Here is a 10,578-nt window from a genome sequence, read left to right on the forward strand (position 1 = left end):
GCGATAAAAGGTGTATTGACTAAGTACTATGAAAGCAGCGTCAAGGGAGTGGTTGGTTCTACCTGGGAGGCCCCAGGATGGGTTCTCAGAAGAGTGACAAGTGGGATGGACTTTGAATATAGGATAGGAACTCCCAGGTGAAGGAGTATCATGGATAAGAAGTTGGGAGAGAAGATCCTGGACTAACTTCTGCAAACAGAGAAAGTATGGTCTATTAGGGCAAGAATGGGAATTCTGTATGCCTCGAACAGACAAGGCCTATTTAGGGTAAGAGGAGTAAGTTTTATGAGATGAGGCCAGAATGGGAAGTTGTAGCCAGATTGTGATAGGCTGTCTGAGTTGTCTAAGAATTTAGATTCTCAAGACAATGCAGAGCCTTCTGATGTTTTGAAGGAAAACCTTGATACAATGATGCCTGACCTTGGATAGATACCTTTGGTTATGATCACATAGAAGATGTTTTAAAACAGGAAAATTGAAGGCAAAGAGACTATGTAGGAGACTGATGTAACAGTCCAGGTAAGATATAATGAGAGTCTGAGCTAGTTCATGCAGCAGCTGTGGGGATGGAGATGACAGGTTGAGTTTGGGAGATTTCTGAACTAGAATCCAGTAGGATTTTATGAGCAAATACATGGAAAAGGAAAAGAAGGACAAGGGAGTAGAGAGAAAGAGATTTAGTCTCTCACTGGGGTACTTACGCTGATGGTGGAGATTTTGAGCCACTTACAGAACATCCAAGCGGATAAGTGAAGGAGGCAGTTAATTAGTTGGGTCTAGAGTTTTTGAGAGATGAGAGGGTTAATAATTGAAATTTGAAACTGATGAACTCAAAGACAGGGGTTAAAAACCAAAGAAATGGATGGGAGCATCTACTGATAAGTGATAGGGTAGGAATTTGAGACCAAGCCTTTAGTTTACCTCCACAAATGTTTATTGAGCACCTGCTACATTCTACTGCCATCAGTTTGCTGAAGATTAAGGAGAGGGGGGATTGATAGTGCAAACCTCATTCAAAATGGGGTAGGGAAGATTAGAAGGGAGAGCTCTTATATAGATACCACTCATATCATTCATTACTTTCTATGACCCATCAGTAAGACACTTTCTATACCCCGGAAGAAGGAAAGAAGATTTTCTCCGTGCTGGGAAACAAACCCAGCCAATGAGAAGCTGCCACAACCCTGCCAATGAGAAATTGCCACAACTCAGCCAATGAGAAGACACCACAACCCCAAACTCTCACTCTCCTCCGATGAACATTTTTTATTTCCTCCAATGAACTGTCATTCAAAAACATCCCTCCTAACTCCCTCCTTTCCTTTAGGAAAGCAAGTCCCTCTCCTTTGTTCTCTGTACTTGTCTGTGGTTTGCCATAGTTTGTCCCAAATTGCAACTCTTCTGCTACTCCAGAATAAACTCATCTGCTGCTTGATAACCTTCCTGGTTTAATTTTTATGGTTTACAAGAGACTGGTCCTATCCCCAAGTAATAGGGAAGAATGCAGGAATCAGCAGAGCTGGTCTCCTGGCACCACGTCCAGACTTATTGACGAATTCTAGCTATATTTTACTTATAGCATTCTCTGATCTCTGATCTACTCAATAAGAGCAACAGCTACAAAAGTTGCTTTCCTGGTTGGTAACGTCAACAGAAGGTAGGTCCTCTACAGAGTCCCGCCCAGGCCCACATAGACTGAGCTCAACATTGTTAGTTATCCTTAAACCTACACTGTCTGTGTGGATGATTAGGCTTTGTTAAGGGGTGTAATGTAGCGTAAGAGCTTTATGTCACAGGTATATGCAATTTGTTTAAATGAACACTGCAGTTCCTCCCACCAAAACTGTTTCCTTTATGAAGTAAAATATCAACATTTATTATCTAAATAGAAGGATTAAATGAAATTTTTCTTTGCTTCTTCATAGTTCTCTGATTTACAATTTTTCTACGTTTTCCAAATGAGTGTGTATTGTTTTATACAGAAAAGTGGTGTCAAGCATAATAAAAACATGCTAAAGATGCTTTCCTAGTGTGTTATATAGAGGTTTCATTTGATGCATTTTCAGTAAAACACCTGCATTTCTTTATGGATAATTTATGTACTACCAAAATGGTAGAGAACGGTATGAAAAAAGGAACGGGAAAAAAATGGCATTCATTGTAATGTCAACCATTGCTAATCAGTGGAGAACTATAGAGACTTTTTCCTGTTTAGTATCTTTTTCATTATCAAAGAACCAACCAAGCAAACATAATCACTGCAAGTGAAGATACTTTCAGTCTTTTTTATACTGTTGGCTTATTTATGGTGTGTTCATATTGTAGAATAGTTATTCTGCTTTTCTCACTTAACACTGTATGTATATCAAGTATCAAAAATTGTCTTTGTAAGTGGTATTTGAAGCCACTATGTTATTTTCCATCAAGAAGATTTATTATTTGTGTGGACATGTCTTTACTCATGACTACTCAAAGTGTTTCCAGTTTTTCCTCGTTGTAAACAATGCTGCAATGAACATCTCTGTACTTTTGCTTATTTCTGTATCCAAACTCTCAGAAATGGAATTACTGAGAGAAGTGTTTTAAGGTCATTGAAAGTGCGTGATTATTTTCCAAAAGAATTGTACCAAATTGTCTCTTCACCAGCAGGGAGTTTTCATGGCTTTAAATCTTTGGTACTGGGTGTATGGTACCTCCCTGTATTTACATTTGTATGTCTTAGATTACAAATGCAACTAACAGTTTAGCTGAGGTGTTACTGTTCAGATTTGGAGACTATTAATAGCAGAACAATCACCCATTGATGAGTCTGTGGTTATGTCTGCTGTTAAAGCTAGGCAAAGTAAAGACGGTGACCATTCCCCATGTGCCGCTATTGGGGTGACTGTGTGCTTTGGCAACATTACCAGCTTATAGGCTTAGTTTCTCAGTGGAAGTCCAAAGGTAGAGACCTTGATTCAAATTAACCAAACTCACCAAACTGAAAACCAAAGTTGCATCACCTCGACCCCCTTTCTTGGATTTCCTTTTGGCATGCAAATATCTGCAGGTTTCTCCCTCTTAACCAAAAACTAATTTTTCAACAGTTTTCCATCCCACTTTTCTTTTTAGCTACTTTCCCATCTCCCTTCTTATCTTGATAGTCAAACTTCCTGAAAGACCAATCTAAATTCCTTGCCTGTCATTCTCTCTTCAAGACTTTACAACCTGACTTCCACCCCATCACTCCACTAAAACTGACTCCAGTATGGCCAGTTGTAAGACACTTTCTGTTCCACTCTCACTAGATAACACTTACCCCTGCAATTCCCACTTCCCTTAGTATGTAAAGAAGGTGCACAGTATAGCAGAAAGTGCCAACAGTTTCATTTAAAACCTGACTCTGACACTTACTACCATGTCACCTTGAGCAAATTTCTTAACCTCTCTGACCCTTAACTACTTCATCTCTAAAATTAGTGCAGTGTAGGGTGAGGCAGACTAGCTCCACAGTGGGGAGCTTAGACTTGGGGGTCTTATCACCTGGCTCCGAGTTGCAGTCTACTCTGTGATCTCGAGTACATCACTCCTACGTGCTTCAGTGTCCTCATGTATAAATAGCAGGACTTTGTGAGGATTTAATGAGCTACTGCAAGTACTCCAAGGTGGGCCTGGCACATTGTCTATGCTATTTCAGTTTCTGTGCTATGCCTATATCCAGGAACTTCCATACGAGTAGAAAGAGATGCCCCACAGCATCCAGTGCCCCACTGGGCACATAGACCCTCATTAAATCATCGCCTGCTCTCTGTCTTCCCCGCACATCTCAAGCCACTCCTTTTTCTGAGTCCCAGGGTTCTGTGCTTGACTTTTTTCCCTTTCCCTGGATGACTTTGTTTAAATCCTTGGCTTCAATGACCTCAGATTTCTAGCTCTGGGCCAGACCTCTTTTTGGATTCTCAGACCCATGGACCCAACGGCCTGCTAACCTCTCCCTGTGATTCTCCACCAGCATCTTTAACTCACTGTCCTCCTCCCACCTCCAGATGTGCCCCCCCCCGTTCCTCCTTCCAGGGAGGCATCCCCATCCTTCTGTTCAGAACTTGGACGTCATCCTAGACTCACCCTCTCACTTCCTCCCTCCACCCACCCACGGCCTCCCCCAGTGTCCCTCCATCCCAGCCAGCTGGCATCTCTGTGTGCAGGGGTGCCTTTCACCATCCTCAGGGATCTAACTCTCTCTTCCCATCCTCACGTCTGTCGTTCGCTTTGCCTTCCATCACTTTTCCCCTGGACTATTCCAGCAGCCACCATGCCAGCCTCAGACCCCTTGATCCCTCCTCCTCATAGCTTATGGATGAATTAGGTCTCCCCCACCCCCCCCCCAGCTTACATGTTGAAGCCTTAGTCCCCAGGACCACAGAATGTGACTATGTTTGGAGATAGGACCTTTAAAGAGGGGAATAAGTTAAAATGAAGCCATTAAGGTGGGCCCTAATCCAATAGGACTGATGTTCCTACAATTAGAGGAAGCAACACCAGACATGCTTGCACAAAAGGACCACCATGTGGGGACATGGCTAGAAGACAGCCATCTATAAGACAAAGGGACAGACTTCAGGAGAAACCTCAACTGCTCACCCCCGATCCTGGGCCTCCAGCCTCCAGAGACATGAGAAAATAAATTTCTATCTAAGCCTCCTGTCCTCAGTATTCCGTTATGGCAGTCCGGGCAGATGGGACCCCTCTTCAACCTCAGATACTTTGCTGTAAGCTTGTGGAATGTGGATCACAGCTCCCTGAAGGTGTGGGCTGACTTTCCTCAAAGCTGTGCTTAAGCTGTTCCTGGCCCACTGGCCCTCATCGCTTCACAGACCCTCACTCACCTTTGAAGATACAGTTTGAACATCTCCTCCTTGGGGGTAAGTTACATGCCCTTCCTCTTAGTCCCCAGGACAAATGATATATGCCGTGCGTGCCCTAATTACAGGCGCTGTGCTATTGATTTACTTGTTTGTTTCTCCCACTAAAACCAAGGGGGGAAAAAAACTATATCTTGTGCCCTTTTATTCCTAGCACATTGTGGTTCCACAGAATATATCCAATTTATTTTTATTGAAGAATGAATAAATGAATGAGAGGCAGCATCATGTTGTGGTTGTATATAAAGTTTTTAGAATGGTACCTGACACATAATACATACTATTGAGTGTTTGTTAAATAAATGAACAAAAATATACTGAACATGCTTCAGATCATTTTTTCTGCGATTATAGCTGCTGAAGTCTTATGAAAGCTAAAGTAGGAACATATGGGAAAATAAAAGCCCAGATTTGCAAAGAGATTTACCCATGCAAATCAGTTCAAATTCGTCGTTATTGCACTGATTCCTGACAACTTTAGTCATGGCTGAACTAGAATGGAAAATTTTATTTCTTTCCCTCTGTGCTTACCTCATTGGGCTCTGGCTGTGTTACTCTCTGAGTTCACTGCTTCCTGTCTGCCCAAATAAACACTCCGTATTGGTAGCAGGGTTCACATGGAAGCCTCCCTAGGCCAGTCCAGCTACATCTTTGGCCCTTTGGTTAAATCTTTTTGACTGCTGGCAGGGCCCTGAGGAAAATGTGGGTTAGGATGTTGGAGCAGCTGGAAGGATCTAGCACACGGAGCATTTAGTGCCAATGACTGGAGAAGAGCAAGTCTACTGAGAACCACGTATGAGAATAAAGTTTCGATGCTATTCTCCCAAAGCTAGTTGGATGTTTGCATGGGCTAGGTGCCTGGGATGTGAAGATGTAGATGACCTGTTCCCCACCTCCAGGGACCTCAAACCAAGCCAGCTACAAGTGTTCACTGACTGTTGGGAGAGAGGACAGAAGAAGACTCAGAGAAGGAAGAAGGAAGACATGAGGACAGCCAGATACAGGGACAACATCAGGATGGAGGATCTTGAAGTCCAGGAAGAGAAGGATTGATTAGACACAGGAGGCAACCAAGGGCATCTCCAGAATTTTGAACAGGGTTGGATACAGTGGAAAGGCTGACTCTGTAATGGTGGCTGGAGTAAGATTCCACCTTAGATGGACGGTTGCGCCAGAAGGCCTGAGAGCCCACCCAACTCTGAACACTTCTATTTCAAAGTGAGCAGATTGGGAGGGCCAGGAGATGGACCCAGTGAACCCCATAATAACTTCCAAATCCCTGTTGCTCCCTGGAAGAAACAAACGTGCCAAGCTGCTGTTGGGATTTCCCATCCGCCTGCATTCCTTACAGCATCAGCCATGACCTTAGCCATCATGATGATGGCTAGCAGTCGGTGAGGACTTTTCTGTTCTACATGCCTTCGGTGGATTATCTCAAGCTAGGGACTATTCATACTGCTTATTCGTATTCCACATTCTTTTTTTTTTTTTTTTTTTTAAGATTTTATTTATTTGACAGAATGAAAGGGAGAAAGACCACAGAGGGAGAGCTAGAAGCAGACTCACTGCTGAGTGGAGAGCCTGATGTGGGGGTTCATCCCAGGACCCTGAGATCATGACCTGAGCCGAAGGCAGACACTTAACCAACTGAACAACCCAGGCACCCCTCCATATGCATATTTCATGGAAGGAGAAATAGAGACACACAAAGAATTCCAGTTATTTGCCCAAACTTACACAGGTGGTATAACAGAAAAGTACTTATCATAAACCCCATCCTCCTCTAGAAGGCTGAGTTCACATCCTAGATGGAAAAAGGTTCATGTCTCCCACTGACCTTCAGTCCACAAGCCAACTCCTCCCTGCCGCCTATTTCTGTACAGTTGTGATTAAGAATATTTTTTTAAGTAGTTGGAAAAAATCTCAAGACAAGTGATATTTCATGACATATACAAATTATATGAAGGTCAAAGTTCAGTGTCTATAAGTAAAGTTTTATTGAACACAGACCCGACCCACTCATTTGCTGACATACCCCTGCATGTGCGCTATGGCAGCAGAACGGAACAGTTGCCATCGAGACTGTCTGGCCCTCGAACCTAAAATATTTACTGTCTAGCCCTTTACAGAGAAACAGTGCCAGTCCCTGCTCTACAGTGTGGCTGGCATCTAGAGTCAGGGGTTCCTCTCCAATGTGGCAGCCCCTTCTCTAGGCAACACTGGGCCCCTGGACCTCTCCAGAATTTCCAGGAACCTCTGCCCCAGGTACGAGACTCCACATCACAAGCGAATAAAAGCCACACCCAGGCCCTCAATCCCCCAAGACCGTCTCTCAAAAAAAAAGTAACCACTTAACGACCATTTTCCACATTCTTTGGCAAGATGGTTGTGGTTCTGTTCATGCATTCATTCACCCAGGCATCCATTCATTCCACAAACATTGGGTGAGCCCCGTGGCCTCAATGCTTTCTATGGTGGGCGAGGGAATGGGACGCGAACCCCTCAGCTCACATCGTTAATAGTTCCCTCCAGTCTTAGACCCTGACCTAGATGGTCAAGCACAGACTTTGAACTTGGGCAGACCAGGGTGAAGATCCTAGTCCTTCCACTTCTGAGTTCTGAGGGCCCAGCAGGGTCTAAACCAACTGAACCCTGCAAGAAGTGGGATGCTCTTACCTCCCTCCCGTTCCTGTTAGGCATGGTCTGGAGAATAGTGTGAGCAAAGCCCTCTGTACAGGGGCGGGGCACCCAATCAACCCCAGAGATTGTTTCCACTCTCAGAATCACCGTCCACACCACTGGTGTTATTGGAGGAATCTGATCAGGCCCACCTTCAAGTTGCCAAAGCTGACGCAGGTTTTTAAAAAGCCACCCCTAGTGTGTTCTCTCTTTTTTAAAGCATTAATACCAGGAAACACTGTACTATTTCTAGGCCCCTTGATATTTGTTACAATCTCAAAAGCCAGAATGATTTGAATCAGAAAAAAAAAGAGAGAGAGAGAGAGAGAGAGAGAGAGAGAGAGAGACTTTTCCTTTCACCAAGATCCTCTGGGATTGTGAGAAAACACAGAGCAGAAATAACAAGGATCTTGGCAATGCTGGGCTGACAGCAGTGGGAAGAGGGGCCCAACTCCTGGTCTGAACGTCAGGACTTTGGAATGCTGGGCTCAGTTCAGTAATCCTTTTAGAAGAAAAAAAATGACAGGCACAGAATGTTCAGAAAGAAATAAAAATTTTTAAAAATACAAAAAAAAAAATCACATACCACATTTTGTGCCTTTGTGAGGCTTTACAATCAAGGGTTTAGCAGAGACGGGGCTTCAGGAAGCTGAGCTGGTTTTCCTTAATCCTATTTTGGCCTGTAAATTACCAAAGCAGCAGAACAAGGGGGAGAATGAGTATTTCCTCACCCTTTCTGACAACTTTGCAACTTTGAAAACCTCGTAATTCATTACCACCCAGTGATACGCATGAAGTGCAGAGAAATGAGAATGTATTGGATTTAATTTTTTTTAATTAATAAACAGAAGCTTTTCCCCATAATCCTCCCACCCGGAGATAAACAATGAAAACTGGTCAATGTGCATCTCTGCCTTCACCGCCCCCCCCTTCTCTCACATGTAAAGGGAGCACACAAAGCACACTTATACCCCTACTGTAGCATGGTCTGGAGCCACAAGACCTGGCTTTGAATCCAGGCGCTGCCTTGCCAACTGTGTGACTTTGGGCAAGGGCTTCCCTCCTTCTGCCTTTGTGTCTTCATTTGTGAAATAAGTTGTTTTTTTTCTTTTCCTTTTTTTTTCTTATTTTTTAAGAAGATTTTATGTATGTATTTGACAGAGAGAGAGCGCGCGCGCGAGGGAGAGAGTACAAGCAGGGGAAGCAGCAGGCAGAGGGAAAGGGAGAAGCAGATTCCCCCCTGAGCAGGGAGCCTGGTGTGGGACTAGATCCCAGGATCTTGGGATCGTGACCTGAAATGCAGATGCTTAACTGACTGAGCCACCCCGGTGTCCCTTCTTTCCTTTCCTTTTAAAGAGTTACTTATTTATTTGGGAGACAGAGACAGGGCTCAAGCAGGCATGTGCAAGAGTAGAAGGAGAAGCAGAGAGGGACTCTCCAGCAGATTCCCCACTGTGTGCAGAGCCTGGATGTGGGGCTTGATTTCAGAACCTATGAGATCATGACCTGAACCAAAATCACGAGTCAGATACTTAATCGACTGAGTCACTCACACACCCCAGCACATGTGTGTTTTTAAGTACTCAGACCTAACGATATTTTCCATTATAACTTTTGTCCTGAAAGTCATAAAGTCCTTAAATGATAACAATATTCCTTTTCATTTTCTTCCAAACTATTTGTAATTTCATTTTTTACATCAGATTTATATCAAACTTACTCTGCAATTTGTATCCAATATGTGTGGTTTCACCTCTAGACTCAATGATTCTATAAGCTGATCATTATCTAAGTTGGTTAATTTCTTTGAACATCAATATTTTCCCTCCAAAAATGAAAATAAGGAAATTCCTCTGCTTGTTATGTTGTAAAGAAACATATGCTGAAAAGTATTAAATGATATAGAGGTATACCTAATTATTACCAAACTCAGGACTTGGAGGAGTGAGACACAGAAGGGCAAGGTTGGAGAATTCTCCTACAACCTCGAAGACAGGTGAGATGTCCCACTGTCAGCTTCCCTGATTCCGAGTGGCTGATAAGTTCACTCAAGTTTCCGCAGCTGGGGACAGGAAAACATTTGGCATTGTTCAAACATGTCAATGACACTTTATATATTCCTTTACAATATCACCGAATTGAATTCATGTGCTGTCAAAAGAAAAAAATATAAATTCAAACTCTAGAACTGAAAAAGTTAGAAGTGGGTAATTATCACACATGTCCGAGGAAAAGGACTCATATTTCCTAAATGGTTTTGATTGTCCGTAAACCTCTTGCCAAATGTATTAGTATCACACAAGACTGCTACTTCTATGGGCAGTATTTGCAAATTTTCATTTTTTATTTTCTCTAATCAGAACAGGGCGGATCAGAACAGGTCAGACGTGGTCAGCCAGGCCGCCCCGCTGCACTTAGGGTTCCGGGCTCTGCTCCCTGCTGCCTCCACTCACACTGGAGCCTTGCACACCTTCAGTGTGCTCGGAATCTATCACCCCAGGGGGTGACGGCAACAACCAACAGCCGCCCACCATTTTGCTTCCTCCTTTGGTCCTTAACGGGGATAAATCATGCCTTTGACAGCTGCCATGGACTCAACTTCAAAGAAGAGAGACATTACTTAAGGGGAAACAGCACCCAGTTTATGAGTGAACAGTTAAGAAACCGCTTTTAGAGTTTCTGAAAGCATGCCGAGAACCTTCTGAATAATCCACAGTCATCCATCTCTGTTATTGTTCGTTTGCTCAAGGTCCTGCAGGACATTATCAGAAACATGAGACATCTCAAATGGTATTCAAGGATGTGAACTAAAGCCTCCCTCATTCTTTCAGATGAATGTTAGTAAATTTAGCAATGAAAGCTACAAGAGGGCAATGTTCCACCCTCATTATGCAGCCGTGATTGAATTTTGAGTAAGAAATGTTGATTCTCTGGTAAGTACCATGTGTTCTTTCATTTCGTGCTTTTTTTCTTTTCTGTGTTATTGGACACTTTTGAA

This window comes from Mustela erminea, chromosome 15 (genome assembly GCF_009829155.1).
Source record: "Mustela erminea isolate mMusErm1 chromosome 15, mMusErm1.Pri, whole genome shotgun sequence".
In the NCBI taxonomy this organism is placed as follows: Eukaryota; Metazoa; Chordata; class Mammalia; order Carnivora; family Mustelidae; genus Mustela; species Mustela erminea.